At 42.2% G+C, this 19,634-nt stretch overlaps 1 protein-coding gene across 1 annotated transcript in view; it reads right to left on the bottom strand.

Moving 5' to 3' along the window:
- LOC126106234 (potassium voltage-gated channel protein eag) overlaps positions 1-19,634 on the bottom strand; it is a 362,209-nt gene that overhangs the window by 47,525 nt on the left and 295,050 nt on the right. The gene's annotated exons all lie outside the window — the stretch shown is intronic.

A 19,634-nucleotide genomic window follows, 5' to 3' on the forward strand; every position in this document is an offset into this window, starting at 1 on the left:
TCAAAATTCTCTTTTTTCTTGTTATCTATACTGTTTGTTATCCACTTTAAGCTTAAATAACGGTTTAACTTCCGTGATCTGACGGGAACCGGTATTACCATTGCGGCAAGACTGTTGGCACTCTTTGTATGTACTACGCAACCTAAAAACATTGGACTTGCAATATCTACATCTACATCTACATTTATACTCCGCAACCCACCCAACGCTGTGTGGCGGAGGGCACTTTACGTGCCACTGTCATTATCTCCCTTTCCTGTTCCAGTCGCGTATGGTTCGCGGGAAGAACGACTGTCTGAAAGCCTCTGTGCGCGCTCTAATCTCTCTAATTTTACATTCGTGATCTCCTCGGGAGGTATAAGTAGGGGGAAGCAATATATTCGATACCTCATCCAGAAACGCACCCTCTCGAAACCTGGCGAGCAAGCTACACCGCGATGCAGAGCGCCTCTCTTGCAGAGTCTGCCACTTGAGTTTGTTAAACATCTCCGTAACGCTATCACGATTACCAAATAACCATGTGGCGAAACGCGCCGCTCTTCTTTGGATCTTCTCTATCTCCTCCGTCAACCCGATCTGGTACGGATCCCACACTGATGAGCAATACTCAAGTATAGGTCGAACGAGTGTTTTGTAAGCCACCTCCTTTGTTGATGGACTACATTTTCTAAGGACTCTCCCAATGAATCTCAACCTGGTACCCGCCTTACCAACAATTAATTTTATATGATCATTCCACTTCAAATCGTTCCGCACGCATACTCCCAGATATTTTACAGAAGTAACTGCTACCAGTGTTTGTTCCGATATCATATAATCGTACAATAAAGGATCCTTCTTTCTATGTATTCGCAATACATTACATTTGTCTATGTTAAGGGTCAGTTGTCACTCCCTGCACCAAGTGCCTATCCGCTGCAGATCTTCCTGCATTTCGCTACAATTTTCTAATGCTGCAACTTCTCTGTATACTACAGCATCATCCGCGAAAAGCCGCATGGAACTTCCGACACTATCTACTAGGTCATTTATATATATTGTGAAAAGCAATGGTCCCATAATACTCCCCTGTGGCACGCCAGAGGTTACTTTAATGTCTGTAGACGTCTCTCCGTTGATAATAGCTACCGGGGTGTCCGCGACGTAAGAACGACTTGGAATTTTGCGCCATTTTGTCATATGACGGTTGATAGCCGTATTTTCTTCATGTTTGTTATCTGCTGTACTTCCCATCCTGCTGTCCTTCCCTGCTAGCTTTTTGTAGTGAACATCGTTGTTTGATGTTTATTTTCGTCATGGAGCAGCTGACAACTAAGCAACGTATCCAAATGATAAAAAGTTATTACAAAAACAGTGAAAGTCCCACGGCAACCATTTTGAATTGCGTGTGACACTCGGACGAAATGCTGCACCAACCGAATCATCAGTTCGGAAGTTGCCCGGAGGTTTGAGACTACAAGATCTGTTTCAAACGTTAAGAAAACAGGACGACCGCGTTCTGTTCGAACACCGAGAAACAGATGCGGTGGAAAGGGGGAAGGGCTATGGAGGCTATAGCCCTCCCCCCCCCCCCCCCCCCCCCATGGAGAACCACATTACACTGGATAAAATGATTTCAGAAATCAGCGAATATATTACTCCAACAGATTGAATTATTTTTTTATAAGTGTGTAGCAACATAGGTTGCAACGAATTCCAAACACATTTTAACGAAAGAATAAGAGCAGCAAATAGCTTACTACCTAAACCAATAAATATCATTTAACTTAAATAGGTGTCTTATTATTTATTAATACACAATTTTTACCCTGAACTCATAAACAGTTACCAAAAACTACTTTAAGCAACACCAAATTTTACCAATTTGTCGCTAGAGGACCCCAACTCTCCTTTAGTCCAGTGAAACTGTCAGAAAAAAAGCCTGTACCTTGCAAAAGTTGGAGTAGGAGATTTTATTTTTTTAAATCGTTCATATTGTTGGAAAGGCTAGAAAACTAAGTTTTTCCAACAAAATTTCTCTTGGGAAAACTTTCTGCAGTCAAAAAACTTCGAAAATTTTGGACTTTTTTCAGTTTTTTTTCAAAATATCTCAGTTTCATTTGCTCCTATTGCTTTGACGTCTATTTTCTTTTTTAAAGAGCACAAAATTCTCTACAAATTCGATTCTTACCATTTTTTTCTACTCCCAGTATCTAAGGCGCTACAGTGCGTCAAAAAATACCAATTTTTCAAATTTCGAGCAAAGTGGCAAATTATCTAAGTTTTGAACACTGTTATTTCAGTTTCTATTTGTGTAGTATAAACATATTACTCAACATGTTATTCATTGGAATTTACCATCTCTGCTGCAGGGCCAGGACAAACAGCATCATATTCAGTAACTACGAACGCATTGACGGATTGCGTGAAGTTTATTTGTGTTACAATATGTAATACGATTGCATGCAGGTGCCGTACATTATCTACAGTTGATTGACGTTAATGATCAGTTATAAGAAAAAGTATGTAGGAATTGTTCTTTAGCGGACAAAAGCGTATTTATTCTTTGGCGGGCGGAAGGCGATTATCTCTGGTGATTGTTCACAGCGCGCTGACAGCTTTGGCACACAACAATAAGGGTCCTACAGTTTGGAGTCGCTTCCATTCAGTACATGTTATGGTGCTGAAAATGAGTATGTCTGACATGAATTTGTGTTTCATTTGCGAAAAAACTGTGGTGAGTGGTGGACGCAATGTGAAAAAGAAAGGACTGAGCACACTTATCGATTGTAGTGCTAAACGCAGGGAGTCTGCTCACACCCGTTTTTTGAAAACGCTCAGTGAAGTGATGGTGCATGTAGCATGCTACAAGAAGTACATTACTGAGAGAATGATAGCAGCTAGCCTTCGACATCCTCAGGAACCAACAGGCGTGCTACGTCGGTCTCAGGAGAAAGGTCAGTTCAATTTCAAAGAGAAATGCTTATGTGCAAAAGGGAATTCTGATGACTTTTCAACCAGTTAAGATTGCCATATGCCAAACGAAATTTTGTTTACAAAGTAATGAAATTGGAAGTGAAATCGACAGTATTACAACAGGCTAAACGACGGGTCAACAAGTGATAGAGCGGATTCAAAATGTAAATGATTTGGTTGCTGCAGATGGGTGGTACCACAGATTTTGCTGCAGAAAGTTCTTTCACCGTGTTTCAGCTACTGGACAGAAACGAGGTTACCGACCTGCAACACAAGTAGACGAAGGCATGGAGGCTATAGTTGCCTACCTGGAAACCAGTACGGAAGAATGTCAGTTTTCTATGGACGATCTGTTAGAGCAAATACCCACATCAACTCGTCCTGATATTCGAACTGTCAAGGCTCACCTTTTCCAGAAATATGGTGACGATGTGGTGATAGCTGAAACAACTTCAAAGCCAGCAGTCGTATGTTTCAAGAATGTTGGGCACCAACTACTCAGTGAAAATTGGTACACCAGAAGAAATTCAGATCCTCAGCAAGAAAGACTACGAATCGTCAAAGCAGCTGCAAATATCATATTAGACGATATAAGATCAGTAGTGTACGATGTAAAACAGTACCCTCCCTCTTGATAATTTTTTATGTGATGTAGAATCTGTCATACCAGAATCTGTAAGATTGCTCTATGAAACTACAATTTTGAAACACAAGCGCTCTCGCAGAAAATGGGGGAAAATATGTGTTTCTCTTGCTCATGCACTCATAAGTGCTGCGAGGCCACGTTCATTTATTTCATCACTTTTGACTGCTATTGGTGCATGCTTGTACCGGAAGTTTGGCTCAAAACATCTCATCCAGGTTTTGTCTTCCCTTGGCTTTGCAGCATCTTATACGGAAGCTCTCCTATTGGAAGTGTCTTCAGTCCTTCAGCTTGACAACGAAAGACAACGAAGTGACGCATTTTGCCAATTTCTGTTTGATAATGCAGATTTCAATGTAAACACCCTAGATGGAACTGGTACTTTTCATGCAATGGGAGGTATAATTTGTGTTACTCCTCATGATGCATTGCTTCCTCAGAAAAATATTAAAAAGTTGAATCATCGTCCCTCAGGTCAACTTGTTAGTGAAGCCGGAAAAAATGACATACAGACATTTCACAGAACACAAGTTGGAGGGCTGAAGGCTATAAAAATTGAAGATTAGGACATAATTGCTCCTGCAAAAGGTGAGCTCGTCATCTCAACAGCGGAAATTACGTGGTTATATTGTAAATGGTCTCAGAATGCAGTTGCTTCAGGATGGAATGGTTATATGGAACGCTTGACGGCAGGCAAAGAATATGAACGTTCTAAAATAAAGTGAGTTCCATTTCTTGATTCATCACCAACCCATTATGACACCATATATACTGCTCTGATGATAGCTAGAGATGCATGTAAAAGACATAATCAGACTACATGCTTTGTCACATTTGATCGGCCTCTGTATTGGAATGCAAGGACTGAATTTCATAATGTGGAGGTCCGACTTGGAGGTTTATATTTCCTTTTGTCGTTCATGGGATGCATCGGTATGATCATGGATGGAACTGGATTAAAGGACTTACTTGGTGTAATATTCGCTGAAAACAGCGTTGAAAAGATTTTGTCAGGACATGCATATTCCAGGGCTGTACGAGCACATTTATTGTGTCACCTTGCTTTGGCTTGTCAAGTGTGGGAACACATTGAGCTAACAGAAGATGAACGTGGGACATTGAATGACTTGTCTTCTTCTTGTGGTGAGTCAGAACTGTCAGTTGGCCAGGATACCAGTGTTCTCAGGGAACAAGTCATAAAAAATTTGTAACTGCCCTCAAAACGATTGAAAGTAAGAGACCCACAGCAAAATTGTGTGTTCAGTACTACAAGATGGTCACTCTCATGAAACCATTTATTAAAGCGGATCGATCAGGCAATTAGAAACTTCATCTTGAAAGCGTGCGAAAAATGCTTCCCTACCTCCATACAGATGGACATTTTATGTACGCTAAAAGTGGCCACCTCTACTTACAGGATATGTTGAGGCTCGAGGAAAAAATGGATTTATCAGAATATGAGAAGTTCATAACGAAAGGACATTTTACAATCCGGCGATCAGAAAAGTATTGGTCTGGGGTTCCTTCTGACATGACTATAGAACAAACATTGATGAGAACCATGAAGAGTTCTGGAGGACTTACTTCTGGCCGAGGAATTACGGATAGTATATTAACCAGATGGACAATGGGTATGATTCACATGCAGAACATTTGTGAAGAAATTGAGTCGTATTGCGAAGTGAGCGCAGTAACATCAGAACAGCATGTAGATGCAAGAAGTTGTCGCATCGAACGAGATGGCATAGACTTGCATAAGCTGCGTGATTGGTTTTCAGTGCACCCTCCCTTCCCTGAAAGTGATTTTATAATGTCTATCAGAAGTGGTGTTGTCGGAACGGAGGATGTTAATTGTCATATGTGTCACGAAGAGGGGGAAAAAGGCATGAAAAGAATAGTTGGTGACAATTTCCACGATTTAAAGTTCCGTAGAAAAGATAAAGTTGTGACTCTCCTTCCTGCGTTCAATTCTGTAAAAGCTGGGAGCACTAAAATTACTCCTGTTTATCCTTTAACTCTTTTCCAAAGGCTTTGTTTAATGAAACAATGTGAAGAAGAGTTAAAAGCCTTTCTGATATATGAACTTGCTCCTTACCCAATGTCCCTATTCTCAGAAAAAGGCATGCGAAAAGGAAGAAAATCTTCATTCTACAATGTCTTCGTTCCAGTGGAAGATGTGAAGTCAGGTGGACCGAGTAAATTTTTTGTCATTGATGGAGGGTACTTTATCCACAAAGTGACTTGGACTCGAAATGTTTGCTTCAAGTCAATAGCCCAAAGCTATGTTTCTTACCTACAACGTCATTTTGGATCTTAATTTGCTATTGTATTTGATGGGTATCCATGTGAGGGAGACAAATGTAGCACAAAGAGTGCTGAGAGGATTCGTAGGTCAAAAAAACATTCTTCGGTTGACGTTGTGGTTGAATCAGAGATGGTGAACCAAGTCCCTCAGGACAAGTTCTTGTACAATGAACGAAAGAAGATGCGTTTGATCACACTTCTTAAAAATGAATTTCTGGAGTGTAGCATTGAATTGCTCCAGGCACAAGAAGATGCTGACGTTATGATTGTAACATCTGCCATTTCAAGGACCAAAGATATTGGAAGTGTTGTCATTGTAGGAGAAGATGTTGACCTGCTTGTACTCATGACCGGTTTGGGGCAAGGCATTGAAAACTTATTTTTCTTAAAGGCAGTAAGAGGAAATGCAGAAGACAAGTAGTTTTCCACTGCATCTTACAAGTTTGAAAGTGAATATATTCTGTTCACTCACGCCTTTAGCGGATGCGATACAACATCCGCTTTTTTTGTTCAAGGAAAAATTAAGTGCTAAAATATTGTTGCGAAAAATGAACACCTAACCTCAGCGCTTTGTACGTTCAATAAACCACATGCTACCCGCGAAGAAATAATAACATCAGGAGAACAGGTTACTATCTCATTGTATAGCGGAGGTGTCACCAGTTCCACACACTAGACCATTTGCGGTACCAGCTATTCGCCATGTCTGCCACAAAAAGCAAACTGAATCTTGCACGGTTGCCACCTACACAAGATGCTGCACAACATCATTCGTTGCGGACTTACCAACAAGTCCAAAGTTGGATGGGAAACTGGAAGCCTCCTGAGAAATTGGGCTGTAATCACAGTGACCACGGTCCAATACCCGTTATAATGAGCCAAGATCCAGCACCTGAAGCGCTTCTTCACATTGTTTCATGCTCATGCAAGCTGAACTGTGGCGGAGCGTGCTTCTAAAGAAAAGCGGGTTTGAAATGTTCTTCAATTTGCAAGAAATGTGAAAACGTACCATAATTTTTATATGAAGACAGTGAAGAAGATGTTATGGAGGATGTTGAGGAAACCGCTGACGAAATCAACGAACTTGCTGAGGCTGACTCGCTGTTTAAATAAGAGGTCAATCTGGGATCAACTCTCTGGACAGACCCTGAATCCGTAACTCAAGGTATTTCTGGTGACACTGAGGAACCTGGCCCTTCAAAACGTTGGAAGAGATGTTCATATCTGTCTCAAGTGCGCTAAAGTGCGATATTACAAGATATCACACACCCAGAACTGTCAACATTTTTTAGTAACTGACAATTCCTTTTTCATTGTAATAAAGCTACTTATTTTTAATGTCAACTGTGTGGATTTTATACACAAGAATAATAACCTACGTACTTAGGTTGCCTATTGCAACTAACAAAAGTTCAGTTTCCTGCGACAATTTAATGTGTGTGTGTGTGTGTGTGTGTGTGTGTGTGTGTGTTTGTGTGTGTCTTAATGATGTATTTTTATATTTATAGTTTTACAAATACCAGGGCTGAGGTGGCTCATAGTGAACTTCAGGTAGTGATGTTGTTGTTGTTGTTGTTGTTGTGGTCTTCAGTCCTGAGACTGGTTGGATGCAGATCTCCATGCTACGCTATCCTGTGCAAGCTTCTTCATCTCCCAGTACCTACTGCAGTCTACATCCTTCTGAATCTGCTTAGTGTATTCATCTCTTGGTCTCCCTCTACGATTTTTACCCTTCACGCTGCCCTCCAGTACTAAACTGGTGATCCCTTGATGCCTCAGAACATGTTCTACGAACCGATCCCTTCTTCTATTCACATTGTGCCACAAATTTCTCTTCTCTCCAACTATATTCAATATCTCCTCATTATATGTGATTTTCCCATCTAATCTTCAGCATTCTTCTGTAGCACCACATTTCGAAAGCTTCTGTTCTCTTCTTGTCTAAACTATTTATCGTCCACGTTTCACTTCCATACATGGCTACACTTCATACAAATACTTTCAGAAACGACTTCCTAACACAAAGATCAATACTCGATGTTAACAAATTTCTCTTCTTCAGAAACGCTTTCCTTGCCATTGCCAGTCTACATTTTATATCCTCTCTACTTCGACCATCATCAGTCATTTTGCTCCCCAAATAGCAAAAGTCCTTTACTACTTTAAGTGTCTCATTTCCTAATCTAATTCCCTCAGCATCACCCGACTTAATTCGACTACATACCATTTTCCTTGTTTTGCTTTTGTTGATGTTCATCTTATACCCTCCTTTCAAGACACTGTCCATTCCGTTCAACTGCTCTTCCAAGTCCTTTGCTGTCTCTGACAGAATTACAATGTAATCGGCGAACCTCAAAGTTTTTATTTCTTCTCCATGGATTTTAATACCTACCTCGAATTTTTCTTTTGTTTCCTTTACTGCTTGCTCAATATACAGATTGAATAGCATCGGGGAGAGGCTACAACCCTGTCTCACTCCCTTTCCCAACCACTACTTCCCTTTCATGCCCCTCGACTCTTATAACTGGCATCTTGTTTCTGTACAAATTGTAAATAGCCTTTCGCTCCCTGTATTTTACCCCTGCCACCTTCAGAATTTGAAAGAGTGTATTCCAGTCAACATTGTAAAAAGCTTTCTCTAAGTCTACAAATGCTAGAAACGTAGGTTTGCCTTTCCTTAATCTTTCTTCTAAGCCAAGTCCTAGGGTCAGTATTGCCTCACGTGTTCCAACATTTCTACAACATCCAAACTGATCTTCCTCGAGGTCGGCTTCTGTCAATTTTTCCATTCGTCTGTAAAGAATTCGCGATAGTATTTTGCAGCTGTGACTTATTAAACTGACAGTTCGGTAATTTTCACATCTGTCAACACCTGCTTTCTTTGGGATTGGAATTATTATATAATTCTTGATGTCTGGGGGAATTTCGCCTGTCTCATACATCTTGCTCAGCAGATGGTAGAGTTTTGTCAGGACTGGCTCTCCCAAGGCTGTCAGTAGTTCTAATGGAATGTTGTCTACTCCCGGGGCCTTGTTTCGACTTATGTCTTTCAGTGTTCTGTCAAACTCTTCAAGCAGTATCATATCTCCCATTTCATTTTCATCTACATCTACATCCTCTTCCATTTCCATGATATTTTCCTCAAGAACATCGCCCCTGTAAGGACCCTCTATATACTGCTTCCACCTTTCTGCTTTCCCTTCTTTGCTTAGAACTGGGTTTCCATCTGAGCTCTTGATATTCATACAAGTGGTTCTCTTTTCTCCAAAGGTCTCTTTAATTTTCCTGTAGGCAGTATCTATCTTACCCCTAGTGAGATAAACCTCTACATCCTTACATTTGTCCTATAGCCATCCCCGCTTAGCCATTATGCACTTCATGTCGATCTCATTTTTGAGACGTCTGTATTCCTTTCTGCCTGCTTCACTTACTGCATTTTTGTATTTTCTCCTTCCATCAATTAAATTCAGTATCTCTTCTGTCACCCAAGGATTTCTACTAGTCCTCGTCTTTTTACCTGCTTGATCCTCTGCTGCCTTCAGTATTTCATTCCTCAAAGCTACCCATTCTTCTTCTACAGTATTTCTTTCCCACATTTCTGTCAATTGTTCCCTTATGCTCTCCCTGAAACTCTGTACAACCTCTGGTTCTTTCAGTTTATCCAGGTCCCATCTCCTTAAATTCCCACCTTTTTGCAGTTTCTTCAGTTTTAATCTACAGTTCATAACCCATAGATTGTGGTCAGAGTCCACATCTACCCCTGGGAATGTCTTACAATTTAAAACTTGGTTCCTAAATCTCTGTTTTACCATTATATAATCTATCTGAAACCTTCTAGTACCTCCAGGATGGTTCCATGTATACAACCTTCTTTCATGATTCTTGAACCAAGTGTTAGCTATGATTAAGTTATGCTCTGTGCAAAATTCTACCTGGCGGCTTTCTCTTTCATTTCTTTGCCCCAATCCATATTCACCTACTACGTTTTCTTCTCTTCCTTTTCCTACTGTCGAATTCCAGTCACCCATGACTATTAAATTTTCGTCTCCCTTCACTACCTGAATAATTTCTTTTATCTCATCATACATTTCATCAATTTCTTCATCATCTGCAGAGCTAGTTGGGATATAAACTTGTACTACTGTAGTAGGTATGGGCTTCGTGTCTATCTTGGCCACAATAATGCGTTCACTATGCTCCTATTACCCGCACTCCTATTTTTTATTCATTATTAAACCTACGCCTGCATTAGCCCTATTTGATTTTGTATTTATAACCCTGTATTCACCTGATCAAAAGTCTTGTTCCTCCTACAACCAAACTTCACTAATTCCCACTATATCTAACTTTAACCTATCCATTTCCCTTTTTAAATTTTCCAACCTACCTGCCCGATTAAGGGATCTGACATTCCACGCTGCGGTCTGTAGAAAACCAGTTTTCTTTCTCCTGATAACGACGTCCTCCTGAGTAGTCCCCGCCCGGAGATCCGAAAGGGGGACTATTTTACCTCCGGAATATTTTACCCAAGAGGACGCCATCATCATTTAATCATACAGTAAAGCTGCAAGAATCACAATAGTTGGGTGACCAGCAATCCTCATGTTGCATACAGAGAAATTGAATACCTGACAGTGAGGTGGTAAATTCCAACATATAGCATGATGTATGATGTATTTATACTACACAAACAGAAACTGAAAAAATAGTGTTCAAAAATAAGGTATCTTGCCACTATGCTGAAAATTTGAAAAATTGGTATTTTTTGAGGCGCTGTAGCGCCTTAGATATTGGGAGTAGAACAAAATGGCAAGAATGAAATTTGTAGAGAATTTTGTGCTGTTAAAGCGATAGGAGCAAAAAAACTGAGATATTTTGAAAAAACTGAATTAAGCCCGAGTTGAAAAAATAAACTTTTCTACCCTACCTTTTGCTAGGTATATCTGCTATTTGACTGGACTACTTTTGTTAAGCCATATTCCATTCCCCCAAACCCGCTCCCCGCCGCCCATTAGCCGCCCCCCCCCCCCCCCTCACTGACTTCTAGCATCGCCCCTGCAGGGAAACATTGCTGTAGCACGTGATAGAAAATCGGTCCGACGAGCTCAACAACTGAATTAATCACGAAGTTCATTGCACGAAATCCTCTTTTCATTTTTTTTTTAAAAAAAGAGTTGAAGGTTGCAGATCATGGAATGAGACATCGATTTGCTCAATGGATCTTGGCTCGACAAGAACGAGAACTTTACAAAAAGAATAATTTTTTTTCAGCTGAGGAGCACTTGCACCTCAGTGGGTATGTCAATATGCAGTACTGCAGAATTTGGGGTAACGAAAATCTGGGAGTGACTGTGGAAGATGAGATGCATCCACATGTGTGGGGTGGGTTCTGGGCAGGAGGAGCGATCGGCCCATCCTTTTTTTAAAATGGTGAGTGAGCTGCCGTCACTGTGAACGGCGATCTTTACCGAAACAGGCTTTCTGACTGGTTCTTCCCTCTCATTTATGAAAATGACGATTTTTGGTTTCACCAAAATGGTGCGACATGTCACACATCCCGTGAAACGATTGCTCTGCTGTATTAAAAGTTTCCTCCAAAAATTCTCTCTCTGCGTGCCAACCAGGAACGGGCTCCCAGATCATGTGATCTTACGCTCTGTGACTTTTTTGTGGGGATTTGTGAAATCAAAAGTGTACGTGGAGAAACCACAAACAATACACCAGCTGAAGGATGAAATTAAAAGAGTTACTAACGGCTTCCCAACAGATGTTTGTAAACGCGTCATCGAGAACTTCAAAATGGATCAAATGGCTCTGAGCACTATGGGACTTAACTTCAGAGGTCATCAGTCCCCTAGAACTTAGAACTACTTAAACCTAACTAAGCTAAGGACATCACACACATCCATGCCCGAGGCAGGATTCGAACCTGCGACCGGAGCAGCAGCGCGTTTCCGGAGTGAAGCGCCTAGAACCGCTCGGCCACAGCGGCCGGCATCGAGAACTTCAATGCATTGCTCGTTTGTGCGTGGCCTAAGGTGGACATACGGAGGATATAATTTTTCGTACATAAATGTAAGAAGCTACTTAATGTGTTTGTAAAAACGCATTACATTTTCAATAAATTTTGTACGTTCTATAGCACTTTAATATTCGTCCCTACTTTCCGGGCGCCCTAAACTTTCAGAAAAGACTTCCTAACACTGAAACTGTACAATATTTTTTATTGCTATATTCTCCTTTTTCAGGAAAAGCTTTCAATATGACTATTGAAGAAACCTGCTAACAGTAAATTTCATACAAGCTAGACAAAACTATTTTCAATATTGTGGCAACACACACCTTTCAAAAATAATACCTTGGATTAAAACGATACATGTACGCTGGTGTGCAAAACGTACGGACGAGAGTAACTTTCGCATGCTGTGTCACTCACAAGTAACATAGCTCGAGCAAACTTGGAACACAGAAAGAACTGCTACAGTATAATACAGAAGGCGACTGAAAGAAATGCGCAATGAGACGAATAGTATGACACTTTTGTTCAAAGACAATAACCAAACAGAAGTCACCGCGATTTATGATGGTTCCGTGAACATTAAAAAGACGGGACATGGTTTTTGATAGTTTTTGTGATCATAGCTGACGGCAAAACATGCTCTGGGAATGCCCCCTAAGGTAGTCACGAGGCCGATAAGGATTTCTTGTGGTAGTGCACCTGCTGGATGTCTCTAAAGTAACTTACGCTGTTTCGCCACACTGAAAGGGCCTGGTTCTAAATTACATGACCAACTGTTCTCGATTCGAATTCTGGAATATTTACAGTATGTTCTTGGGCGAAGAAATTTCGGGACACCGTGCTTCACTAACTGCGTCATCGGTAACATTACCTGCCATGACGCAGTGAAGGTATTGCTTGTGTCTTAGTGCTTACATACGACCATGACACCTTAAACGAGGTGTAACTGAAATTGGGTAAAGTTCCTGACTAAAGACTATAAAGAAAAGAACCTTATTTCAAGATACAAACACACAACTTTCGATGTATTACAAGTATTCGAAAATTGGTTATTGATTTCATATTGTTTCAGTATCTGTACTCGATTTAGCGAAATTCATGAAATGTAAATGACAACTTTGTTAAAAAACTAGAAGTGATGGATAAAGGCGGATTTCGGTTTGATACGTGCATAAAAACGCTTAACACATATTTTAGAGGAACTGTTACGTTCTGTTCCAGACCGTTGCACCGTGTACAATAAAAGGGGAATTAATGAAGAAGGTAATTCTGGAGCCTTCAAAAAACCGTTTATAGATAAAAATGTAAATACAATATTTCAGAAGTAATTTGTAACCTTTTACCTGATCAAGCAGTAAAACTGTAACTACCAAATTACTATCTGGCATTCTGCAGAAATAACGTTAGTTAAAATGCTACACATATTTTATCTACATCTTCTATACTTATAACAAAACTATAAAACCAAAGTGGCTGTCTGTATGCTTGAACACGCTAAAATCTGGAACTACCTCACAAATTTTCACCGAATTTTTAGGCAACTGGAGCGTAGCCTGGAGCAACATATACACTTTATTTCATCAAAATAGGATTCTAGAAATATAGATCCCCAGAAATGTCAGCAAAACGTATGTATGTATGTTCTACATATCCTCCGAAACCACTCGACCGATTTCTACCAAGCTTGGTACACATGGACCTTACTGCCTGGAAAGAACCGCTGTGGGGAAAAAAAATCTAAGAATCATTGACCAACCAAAGGGGGACGGGGGTGAAACGGAAATGTACCCCACGACGCACGAATACTAAGACTTTATTCATCCACTATTTGAGGATGGGAGTACTCATGTACTTGAAGCAAACTTAACGCGTAATTTAAAACCTTTATGAAACTTTTTTCCGCCGACAACCTCCACAAAAAATGAAAACACATATCCGCTGCTACATTTTCGCTGTTCATGCAGTAAAACTGTAGCATCAGGCACGACGTTTTAATTTATTACATATATCCTACTACCAATATTCACACCAAATTTTGCGGACGGTGTTCTCATATACTACTGAATGTGTCTGCACAACTATATCATTGTACGACACATAGATCAGAAGATATGACATCATAAGCCTTGAGCTGCGTGGAAACGAAACTGCAGGTTAAATATATGTAAAGATATGTTACATATTTGTGACATAAGCATATGTGTGCAAATCGGTGGGTAAAAAACTACTCCTAAACCCCAAAGTTGTTACACACATTAGTTACTGTCTGGAAAGAAACATTGTGGGGATAAGAGCGATCAACATGCTACTGGGGCGGTGGTACTTATGTGGAAAGACGAGGAGGAGATGGGCAGGAAGAGGGGACGAGAGAAATGGACGCATGTAGGTGGGGGAGGGGGGGATATGGACAGAGAGAGGGCGAGGGAGTCGTGGACAAGGAAAGGGAAGAGGCAGATGAGGAGATAGAGCCGGCCGCAGTGGCCGAGCGGTTCTAGGCGCTACAGTCTGGAACCGCGCGACCGCCACGCTCGCAGGTTACAATCCTGCCTCGGGCATGGATGTGTGTGATGTCCTTAGGTTAGTTAGGTTTAAGTAGTTATAAATTCTAGGGGACTGATGACCTTATAAGGTAAGTCCCATAGTGTTCAGAGCCATTTGAACCATTTGAGGTGTTGTGGGTTCGCAGGAGAGCCAAACCCGTGTTACTAGAGGAAGCCGAATGGCACGCGTTTTAGCTCACGCAGGCTGGCGTGAGGTCTGGAACAGGACAAGGAAATTAGAATTTAGAAAAACGGACGTAGCTGGTGGAATACCTAACTTTAATCCATTAATGATGAGCGTCGCTCTTGACTGTACATGATTCAGTATCAATAGTAACTGGTAACGGCGCCTTCCTAGGTCGTAGCAAATGACGTAGTTGAAGGCTATGCTAACTATCGTCTCGGCAAATGAGAGCGTATTTTGTCAGTGAACCATCGCTAGGAAAGTCGGTTGTACCACTGGGGCGAGTGCTAGGAAGTCTCTCCAGACCTGCCGTGTGGCGGCGCTCGTTGTGCAATCACTGATAGTGGCGACACGCGGGTCCGACGTATACTAACGGACCGCGGTCGATTTAAAGGCTACCACCTAGCAAGTGTGGTGTCTGGCTGTGACACCACATGAGGAGACAGAGAAGGGTCCAGAGGAGATGGATGGAGAGAAGGAGAAGGAGAAGATGGACTAATAGAACTGAAATGAGTACCAATCTCGGCAATGCTGGGTACTCTGATAGCCAAATCAGAAGAGAATCCCGGAACTGCCAAGGTATTTATTTAAAGCTGTTTGCGCAAGCCTGTAGCAAGCAGCATGTTGCCTTGGGCTTAATGCTTATGAGGCTATAGACTGAAGAGCCAAAGCAACTGGTACATTTGCCCAAAATCGTGCAGCCCCTCCCGCGAGCACGCAGAACTGTCACAATACGACCTGGCATGGACTTGAGTAATGTCAGAATAGTGCTGGAGGGAACTGACACGATGAATCCTGCGGGGCTGTCCATAAATCTGTAAGAGTACTAGGGGTGAAAATCTTTTCTGAACAGCACGTTGCAAGGCATTCCAGATATGCTCAGTAGTGTCCAAGTCTGGAGAGACTGGTGACCAGCAGAAGGGTTTAAACTCACAAGAATGTTTCTGGAGCCACTCTGTAGCAATTCTGGACGTGTGGGGTGTCGCATTGTCTTGTTGCAATCGCCCAAGCGTGTCGAAATACACAATGGAACAGTAATGGATGCAGGTGATCAGACAGGGAACTTATGTACGTGTCAGAGTCGTATCTAGACGTATCAGGGGTCCCATATCACTCCAACTTCACACGCCTCACACCATTACAGAATCCTCACCAGTTTTAACAGCCCCTGCTGGCATGCAGGGTCCATGGATTCATTAAGTTGTCTCTGTGGTGTCACCGCCAGACACCACACTTGCTAGGTGGTAACCTTTAAATCGGCCGCGGTCCATTAGTACATGTCGGACCCGCGTGTCGCCACTGTCAGTAATTGCAGACCGAGCGCCACCACACGGCAGGTCTAGAGAGACGTACGAGCACTCGGCCCAGTTGTACGACGACTTTGCTAGCGACTACACTGACGAAGCCTTTCTCTCATTTGCCGAGAGACAGTTAGAATAGCCTTCAGCTAAGTCCATGACTACGACCTAGCAAGGCGCCATTAACCATATCTGAGAGTCTCACTTGTATTATCAAGAGCGATGTACCACAAGGATGAATTAAAGTTAAGTATTAAAGAAGCTACGTACTTTTCTTTATAGCATTCATAAGTATCCTGTTTCAGACCTCACGCCAGCCGGCGTGTGTGTACGCGTGCATTTCGGCTACTTCCGAGTGGCGTGGCTGTCTTGCAACGCCACAACAGTCTCTATAGCCGTACACGTCCCTCCACTCGATATCATTTGAAACGAGACTTCGTTGAGCAGGCAACGTGTTTCCAGTCATCAGCAGTCCCACGTCAGTGTTGACGGGCCCAGGTAAGGCGTAAGGCTTTGTGTCGTGCTGTTATCAAGGGTACACGAATGGGCCTTCGACTTCAAAACTCCATATCGATGATGTATCGTTGAATCGTACGCACGCTGACACTTATTGATGGCTCAGCATCGAAATTTGGAGAAGAGTTGCACTTCTGTCACGTTGAACGATTCTCTTCGGTTGTCGTTGGTCCCGTTCTTGCAGGATGTTTATCCGGTCGCAGCCATGTCGGACACCTGATATTTTATCGGATTCCTAATGTTCACGGGACACTCGTGAAATGGTCGTACTGGAAAATCTCTATTTCATCGCTACCTCCAAAATGCTGTGTCCCATCGTTCGGGCGCCGACTATAACACCACGTTTAAACTGACTTAAATCTTGATAACCTGCCATTGTAGCAGCAGTAACCGATCTAACCATTACGCCACACACTTGATGTGTTACACAGGGTTATTACAAATGATTGAAGCGATTTCACAGCTCTACAATATCTTTATTATTTGAGATATGTTAACAATGCTTTGCACACACATACAAAAACCCAAAAAGTTTTTTTAGGCATTTACAAATGTTCGATATGTGCCCCTTTACTGATTCGGCAGACATCAAGCCGATAATCAAGTTCCTCCCACACTCGGCGCAGCATGTCTCCATCAATGAGTTCGAAACCATCGTTGATGCGAGCTCGCAGTTCTGGCACGTTTCTTGATAGAGGAGGTTTAAACACTGAATCTTTCACATAACCCCACAGAAAGAAATCGCATAGGGTTAAGTTGGGAGAGCGTGGAGGCCATGACATGAATTGCTGATCATGATCTCCACCACGACCGATCCATCGGTTTTCCAATCTCCTGTTTAAGAAATGCCGAACATCACGATGGAAGTGCGGTGGAGCACAATCCTGTTGAAAGATGAAGTCGGCGCTGTCGGTCTCCAGTTGTGGCATGAGCCAATTTTCCAGCATGTCCAGATACACGTGTCCTGTAACGTTTTTTTTTTCGCAGAAGAAAAAGGGGCTGTAAACTTTAAACCGTGAGATTGCAGAAAACACGTTAACTTTTGGTGAATTGTGAATTCGCTGAACGAATGCGTGAGGATTCTCTACCGCCCAGATTCGCACATTGTGTCTGTTCACTTCACCATTAAGAAAAAATGTTGCTTCATCACTGGAAACAAGTTTCGCACTGAACGCATCCTCTTCCATGAGCTGTTGCAGCTGCGCCGAAAATTCAAAGCGTTTGACTTTTTGTCATCGGGTGTCAGGGCTTGTAGCAATTGTAAAAGGTAAGGCTTCTGCTTTAGCCTTTCCCGTAAGATTTTCCAAACCGTGATTTCCCATTACAGAGGCATCCAGAAGCTTTAAACTGCGCATACCATCGCCGAATGGAGTTAGCAGTTGGTGGATCTTTGTTGATCTTCGTCCTGAAGTGTCGTTGCACTGTTATGACTGACTGATGTGAGTGCATTTCAAGCACGACATACGCTTTCTCGGCTCCTGTCGCCATTTTGTCTCACTGCGCTCTCGAGCGCTCTGGCAGCAGAAACCTGAAGTGCGGCTTCAGCCGAACAAAACTTTATGAGTTTTTCTACGTATCTGTAGTGTGTCGTGACCATATGTCAATGAATGGAGCTACAGTGAATTTATGAAATCGCTTCAATCGTTTGTAATAGTCCTGTATAGCTTATATAGACTGAAAGCAAACACCATGCAACAGTTGTCAGAATGGAGTAGGATGGAGTAGGATGGAGTAACGAGCGTTATGATCCGCGAAATGTCTTAATGGCTTTCCCCTGGTAATCTCGTCATTTCAGAAGGTATGACTGGCGTCACAGTCAAGAAATCTACCGGAGCTCTGCACGACAATAGTCGGTATGGCTGCACATCCCTGTCAGTACCTTCTACAACGGGAACGACTTTCTTGCAGCAGTTTGCGTAAGCCTATTCAGACTTTTGACAGATGGTCACATTAATCAGGCAGGGCACTGAAGTACACTTCATGCTAATTGTGTGTCCTAAGCTGTCTGCATGATACTGCAGTTTTAATGCAATATGGCGCACATTTCAGCTATGAAATGAGGGAAACCACGACTGTCATCTCCGTCTCTCACAGAGTAGCTTTCCTTGCGTGAATGTGTATTTTGCTGATCTGAGAGCACAGTACCACCAGCGGGACTGATCTACATGGATTGGCGATAGAACCTAATTTCTTATTACTTTGCTCTACTTTATTTCGCTCTGAAAGTGTAGCAGGTGGAACTTGGATTTCCTTACAGCCCTATGATGGTAACTATCCTCGGAGAGGAGGTGCATGGTCAGTCTCCTGAGAGTGATACTCAACCCCGGCCGGTGTGGCCGAGCGGTTCTAGGCGCTTCAGTCTGGAACCGCGCGACTGCTACGGTCGCAGGTTAGCATCCTGCCTCGGGCATGGATGTGTGTGATGTCCTTAGGTTAGTTAGGTTTAAGTAGTTCTAAGTTCTAGGGGACTGATGACCTCAGCAGTTAAGTCCCATAGTGCTCAGAGCCATTTGATACTCAACGATGATCGTATGAATTACCCATGACCCGAGTTGGATTCTTCCTAGAGCATTACGAGTATGAGGTAACGGTATCAGTCTCAAAGGTGCATGCTTCCGATGTTTCATAGGCCTCAACCCACCTTTTGATATAGGTATCACGCTATCTCCCCAATGATTGATTTCAGTAATTTCCGTCCCTTTAGTCAGCCATAGTGCCAGTAGAGTCAGTGTCGTCGTAACTGCCGTCTGCTTCACGTCTGCTGTGCAGCGAGCTACCATAATTTAAGTATTAACTGTATTTTTCTTACTTGTCACTTCTTCTTCCGTGTGTTTTTGCTTTTAGGAAGCTTTAATTGTCGAGTGCTATTAATAGTTCCATAGATTTCGTGTTTGTTTTGAATACAGTCAGAGAGAGTCCCTTTAGTCAACCATAGTGCCAGTAGTGCTAGTGTTTGTTTTCAATACAGTCCAGAGACAGGTAGTGCTATTTTCATTGTTTTCTACAAGAAGTGGCTAGCAACCACAGTTTAGAGAATAAACAGCCGCCTTTAGTGAATTAGCAGTCTAGTTAAAGGTTGATTAACTCTCTTCAGTAAATTGATTCCTTAGGATGGATAGGATGTGTGACTGCTGTGTACGGACGCAGGAGGAGCTGGCCACTGTTCGCGAACAGC

The sequence above is a fragment of the Schistocerca cancellata genome, chromosome 10, assembly GCF_023864275.1.
Source record: "Schistocerca cancellata isolate TAMUIC-IGC-003103 chromosome 10, iqSchCanc2.1, whole genome shotgun sequence".
NCBI classification, from domain to species: Eukaryota; Metazoa; Arthropoda; class Insecta; order Orthoptera; family Acrididae; genus Schistocerca; species Schistocerca cancellata.